The sequence below is a fragment of the Sebastes fasciatus genome, chromosome 18 (assembly GCF_043250625.1).
Source record: "Sebastes fasciatus isolate fSebFas1 chromosome 18, fSebFas1.pri, whole genome shotgun sequence".
NCBI lineage: Eukaryota > Metazoa > Chordata > Actinopteri > Perciformes > Sebastidae > Sebastes > Sebastes fasciatus.
Window position 1 is genome coordinate 2,300,919 of NC_133812.1, and position 6,222 is coordinate 2,307,140.

The 6,222-nt window shown below is 42.6% G+C and overlaps 1 protein-coding gene across 2 annotated transcripts in view; it reads right to left on the reverse strand.

The window, feature by feature from the left end:
* snap25a (synaptosome associated protein 25a) overlaps nt 1-3,919 on the reverse strand; it is a 62,085-nt gene extending 58,166 nt beyond the window's left edge. The window contains exon 1 of one of the 2 annotated variants that reach the window (XM_074615855.1): nt 3,762-3,919. The gene's annotated coding sequence lies outside the window, so the exon portion shown is untranslated. The remainder of the gene's footprint in view (nt 1-3,761) is intronic. The other variant, XM_074615854.1, reaches the window with a different exon arrangement.
* Nucleotides 3,920-6,222: the final 2,303 nt, after the last annotated feature.

A 6,222-nucleotide genomic window follows, 5' to 3' on the forward strand; every position in this document is an offset into this window, starting at 1 on the left:
ATGCAAATTTGTTTTAACGTCACTAATTTCTTTAACGCATTAGTGCAACTTGCGACTTTTAGGTTGTAGCGGGCTCAGTTTTAAAGATAGAGTGAAGGTATTGGTATCATATGAAACTAAAAAAACCTGATGAATCCATCGGTACCAACCATGTCATACTAGCTTGTGGAGAAGGATGTTCAATAACGCTCCAAACTTACGCTAAATTTTGGCGAGGAAAAACTGGTATGGCCATTTGCAAACGGGGCCGTTGACCTCTGACCTCCAGATGTGTGAATGTAAATGGGTTCTATGGGTACCCACGAGTCTCCCCTTTACAGACATGCCCACTTTATGATAATCACATGCAGTTTGAGGCAAGTCATAGTCAAGTCAGCACACTGACACACTGACAGCTGTTGTTGCCTGTTGGGCTGCAGTTTGCCATGTTATGATTGGAGCATATTGTTTTATGCTAAATGCAGTACCTGTGAGGGTTTCTGGACAATATCTGTCATTGTTTTGTGTTGTTAATTGATCGCCAATAATAAATATATATATAACATTTGCATAAAGCAGCATATTTGTCCACTCCCATGTTGATAAGAGTATTAAATACTTGACAAATCTCCCTTTAAGGTACATTTTGAACAGATAAAAAAATGTGTGATTAATTTGAGATCAATGTTGATTAAATATTTTAATTGATTAAAAGCCCTAAATATAATAAATACAGTTATTTATGAAAATTAATTAATTTTGTCTTCAAACCAATGTGATGTCTGATGTTAGTGGTGGTTTACGGGGCTAGGTTTAGGGCTCTCAAGGGTTGGACACTAACCCTAACCCTAGAGGGGCTAGAGCCGGCCCTGCTAGAGAGATGCCAGAGATCCCTCACACTGGTTGTGGATGGTCTAACTAAGCACGTCAAATGTGACTGTCTGTCTCCATTTCAGACCACTGTGAGAGGGTTAACGTGGCTGTATAGCATGAGGTTAATAATGTGTGTAGTTGCTTATGAGGTGAGTGGTTGGGCCTCTTAAGGACCTTTCAAACCATAAAAACTCCAGAAAGAATTATGCTGCTCTGCATTTTGTCTGGCTTTTTTTTTGCATACTTGATTATCGCTCAAAGCTTTAGGCTAAGAGCCCGAATCTGAAAGGTGAAAAGGGGCTGCTATAGGTATAGGAGGACCTGCACCAAAACACGCAATGCGCAGCCCAGCCAGCCAGCCAGCCAGCCAGCCAGCCAGGCGGCTCAGTGTTCACCAGCATCGATCACGGACGCTTTAGCTCTATTTCAGAACGGCGCCATACAGGCGGACGTAAAAGCACCCGTGTGAAAGAGAAACAATGGCCAGGGTGTTTGTGGGAAACAATCAGTGGATGGTGATGGTGATGGTGTCGTGAGTCACCATTTACCCAGAGAGCAGGCCCCTTCACAGTGTGTGCAGTATAGGCCTGGCACCCCACCCCCCTTCCCCTCCCCACCACCACCACCAAAACCGCCACCGCCACCGCCACCGCCACCCCCACCCCCTCCCTGTTTCTGTCTCTCTCCCTCTCTCTGCAGTCCAAACAAGTGCAAGCCGCATAACGCGACATGGTATAGCGGTCATGGCAACTAGAGCATCCTCGGGGGCTTTACTGTGCTCCCTATATACACTATAATGTCCCATTGTCATGAACACACAGCCCACAGTGTCAAGGCTATTCTTCCTTTAGAAATCAACTCATATTTGTTTGACGTTTACAATAAAATCTGTTATTTTAAAGTCATTAAAAATCTCACTAATGTGAGGACACCTTTTGGTAAATCCTCGTGTCACAGCGCTCAGCTTTCCAGTGATGTGACAAACATTCAATCAACCCCTCAAGTGACAGCAGCAGCATCTGTCAGTGACCATCAGCCAGCCAGCCAGCCAGCCAGCCAGCCAGCCAGCCTATCGCCACGTGTGCTTATATGAAATAATTCCAGTCGCGCCAGAGATGAGCAGGACTTTAATATCTAATCTTGCCGCATCGTCAAACCTCAAGATATCAATCGACAATCTATTTCTGCATCACGAGGGCTCGGGGGCCCTCTCGCAGCGACCGTGGCCGTTGTGACAGGCAACGCAGGGGGGCGTCAATTCACCACGCAAAAATCCAGACAATTGTTTTCTGCAGATATCGACCACGTTTTCATCTTTTAAAAAAATCCTTACACATAAACACAGCTAATGCAACACCTGTCTGGGGCTCCTGCATGCTTTTGAAATACAGCTAGTAAGGTCTAACTTGGAAGCAATACCATGCTGTTGCCATATACGTAGTGTGTGTATCACATCATAAATGCAGCACTCCAAACTGGTACACACTAGGGCTGGACAATATATCCATATCATATCAATATGGCATGAGTTTTTCCTGGTTTTAAAGCCAGTTATACAGAAAAGTGATGTAATTTTCTGAACTATTATTTGCCTTTACCCAAACCATTACTGATGTTTTATTTATCACAAATCTCATTGGGTAAATATATTTTTATAAAAGCACCAATAATCAACTCCAGAATATCATTGCAATATCGAGGTATTTGGTTAAAAAAAAATATCGTGATTTTCTCCATCTCGCCCAGCCCTATAATACACACTTGCACATGATGTGGAGGTTTACCCAAATTAGCACCCAGCCTTTAGTGCGCACCGTGCGTAATTGACAAGACAAGCGCGTGCGGGGCTCATTGACAGTGATGTGCTGTCCTGGATGAATGGATGGATACAGAGAGAGAGAGAGAAAGAGAGAGGGGGCGGTGGGTGTCATAGTGCGGGTGTCCCCCCCCCTCCCCCGCCCAACATTATACAAGCAGGACATTTTCGAGCTCTCCCTTCATGCGTAAATGTGCCACAGATTTGTGATGGGAAGACACTGCGTAAAACAAATCAAGAAATAAAAAAGGATGCGACGCATTGATGGAGCTGGATCACCCCCCCCTCTCTTCTTTCTGTTGATATGGGCTACCCCCCTCCTCCCTCCTCCCACAGACTTTCACCGTGGCGCAGTTTACTATAACATTGTCTCCATCACACCGCATCACCCGGACGCCTCTGTTCAGACCAGCGGGGGGTGGTGGTGGGGGGCTGTGTGTGTGTTTTTATCTGAGCCCGACAGATGTTGCTTCACGATTCACCATCTTGCTGCGACATCAGCAGTCTCCAGTCTACCTGCTGCGTCTAGCAGCGTTTTGAGGCGGGAGATGACGCTCTCAGCCGCTGGTTTGGAAGAAAAAACAACCCCCCCCCCCCCTTCCTCCTTCCTCCTCCTCCTCCTCCTCCTCCTCCAAAAAATTTAAAAAAAATGGCTGAGAGAAACGCTTTGGCTCAGACGCACGACCTCTTTTCCAATGCGGCGTTTAGCCCCACCATGTATCTGATGCTGCTGAGCATCCATCCATCCTCCACCTTCCTCTCCTCTCCACCGCTGTCCGAGGTGCTGAAACACCGAAAACGCCCACATTGAATATAGACGCATTATAGCGCACCGCATCCACGCGATGCTCGCAGTCAATCCACTGCGTGTGAGATTTATCACCCGGGGGGTCACGCATTGCCTTCTTCTCCTTCCTTCACACCTCTCTCTCTTCCACACTAACAATTACCCCAAAACGAGATGAAAGCCCCCCAAAAAACGCATCGCCATCATTCGACATCATCGCCCCAAAACATCTGCTGCTTCACTGCGCCAAGCCCAAATAAGAAAGGGTATATAAATGAGTAGTAGTGGGCTGTCTCCAGCTCTTACCTGTGCGTGTTGTGGGTGCCCCGCAGTCAGTATGGGAGGAAATGTCTGCTATACCAACAGCTAAGCGATACCAGCCTCTCTCTCTCTGTATAGCACTGGGATGCTGCAAAGGCACTGCACGTCGGCTGAGTCCTCCTCTACTTCTGCTTCTTCAATGGGGAGGGGGAGGAGGAGGTGTGTGTGGAGGGGGGGCAGTGCAGCTTCTCGTCAAAGATGGCGGACACTTTTGACGTCAGCAGCAGCTTTTAATAGATATATGTCAAGAGAGGGAGAGAGAGACACTTCAAAGAGTGGTTGTTGTTAAAAGGCAGCTGCACGGAAAGCATGCTGAATATCTGAGGTGTTTATGAAATGTTATGTTTCATATTCCGAGACATGTCAGATATGTACATTCAATATGGAGAATTTATGATTAGATCAGCTTTTATTAGAGCTGTCAATCAATTAAAATATTTTATTCATTATTTTTTTATTCATTATTTCTTTAATTATTTAATTATTTATTTATTTTTCTCTTTTGTTTTGTTTCTGTTTGTCTTGTCAAATTTCACCTGTATTGTCTTGCTTCACTAAATGAAAAAAAAAAAATATTTAATTGCGATTAATCGCACATTTTTTTTATCTGTTCGAAATGTACCTTAAAGGGAGATTTGTCAAGTATTTAACACACTCATCAACATGGGAGTGGGCAAATATAATGCTTTATGCAAATGTATGTATATATTTATTAGGGCTGTCAAAGTTAATGTGATAATAACGCAAATTAGTTTGAACAGGACTAATTTGTTTTTCCGAGGTTGTAGCGGGCTCAATTTTAAAGCTAGAGTGAAGATACTGGCATCATATGAAATTAAAACACCCGATGAATCCATTGGTACCAACCATGTCATACTAGCTTGATGAATAAAAAAAAGGTAAAAAACGCTCTGAAGTTTGAATTCTTAAAAAAATCGAAATGTTGGCGAGGAAAAACACGCCATTTTGACCTCTGACCTCAAGATATGTGAATGTAAATGGGTTCTAAGGTCACAGATGATTTCCAATATATAAATGTATACATACATTTGCATATAGCAGCATATTTATCTACACCCATGTTGATAAGAGTATTAAATACTTGACAAATCTCATTTTTAACCAATAAAAATGTGCGATTAATTTGCGATTAAATATTTTCAACGATTGACAATCCTAATATTTATATTGGAAATCAATTAAAAACAGAAAATATATATATATATAAATATATATATATATATATTGTCCAGAAACCCTCACAGGTAAAAATATGCTCCAATCATAACATGGCAAACTGCAGCCCAACAGACAACAACAGCTGTCAGTGTGTCAGTGTGCTGACTTGACTATGACTTGCCCCAAACTGCATGTGATTATCATAAAGTGGGCATGTCTGTAAAGGGGAGACTCGTGGGTACCCATAGAACCCATTTACATTCACATATCTGGAGGTCAGAGGTCAACGGCCTCGTTTGAAAATGGCCATACCAGTTTTTCCTCGCCAAAAGTTAGCGTAAGTTTGGAGCGTTATTAACATCCTTCTCCACAAGCTAGTATGACATGGTTGGTACCGATGGATTCACAGGATATATGTTTGAGCTTGTGTAACCTGCTAAGTGTTATTTCATTATGGCACCAGAATAAAACGTGGCCATATGCCAGAAACACTAGATTTGCATTGTTGCTGGTCAAAAAGTCGTTTACCTGTTCAGGACACATGGATTTTAATGGGAACTTTCTAATTTTAAACCACAGCAATATCTAACTTGTCATAGACGTTTACAACCAGCATGACTCATCATACTTCACTGGTTGGTGTGACGGCGTCTGTGGTAACCAAGGATGGATTACTAATCAAGCAAAGTGGGCCCGCTCAATGTCCCCGTGTGGCAATTGATTTGTGCTGGTTTGATCCATTATAAGTTGACACTTGATTGACTCGAGGTCAATGGCTAACTTTAATCATCTCGCAAGAGTTACGCAATTTTTGTGTTACCTTCTAGCCACGACCGTCCTGCTGCCATAAATACTCACTATAGCCAACATATTCTCATATAACGGTTATTCCTCTTTTTTCATTTGTTTTCCTGAAAATGGAAAAGATCGACTTGGTTTTGATTAGGCAACAAAACTACTTGGTAAGGTTTGGGCAACAAAAGTACTTAGTTATGCTTAGGTAAAGATCAATTTGGTTAGGATTAGGGAACACAACTACTTAGTTAGGTTTAGGCAACACAACTACTTAGTTAGGTTTAGGCAACAAAACTACTTAGGTTTAGGAAAAGATCAATGTGGTTATGATTAGGGAACAAAACTACTTAGTTAGGTTTAGGCAAAAAAACTACTTAGGTTTAGTTAAAGATCAATGTGGTTAGGATTAGGGAACAAAACTACTTAGTTAGGTTTAGGCAACAAAACCACTTAGGTTTAGGAAAAGATCAAT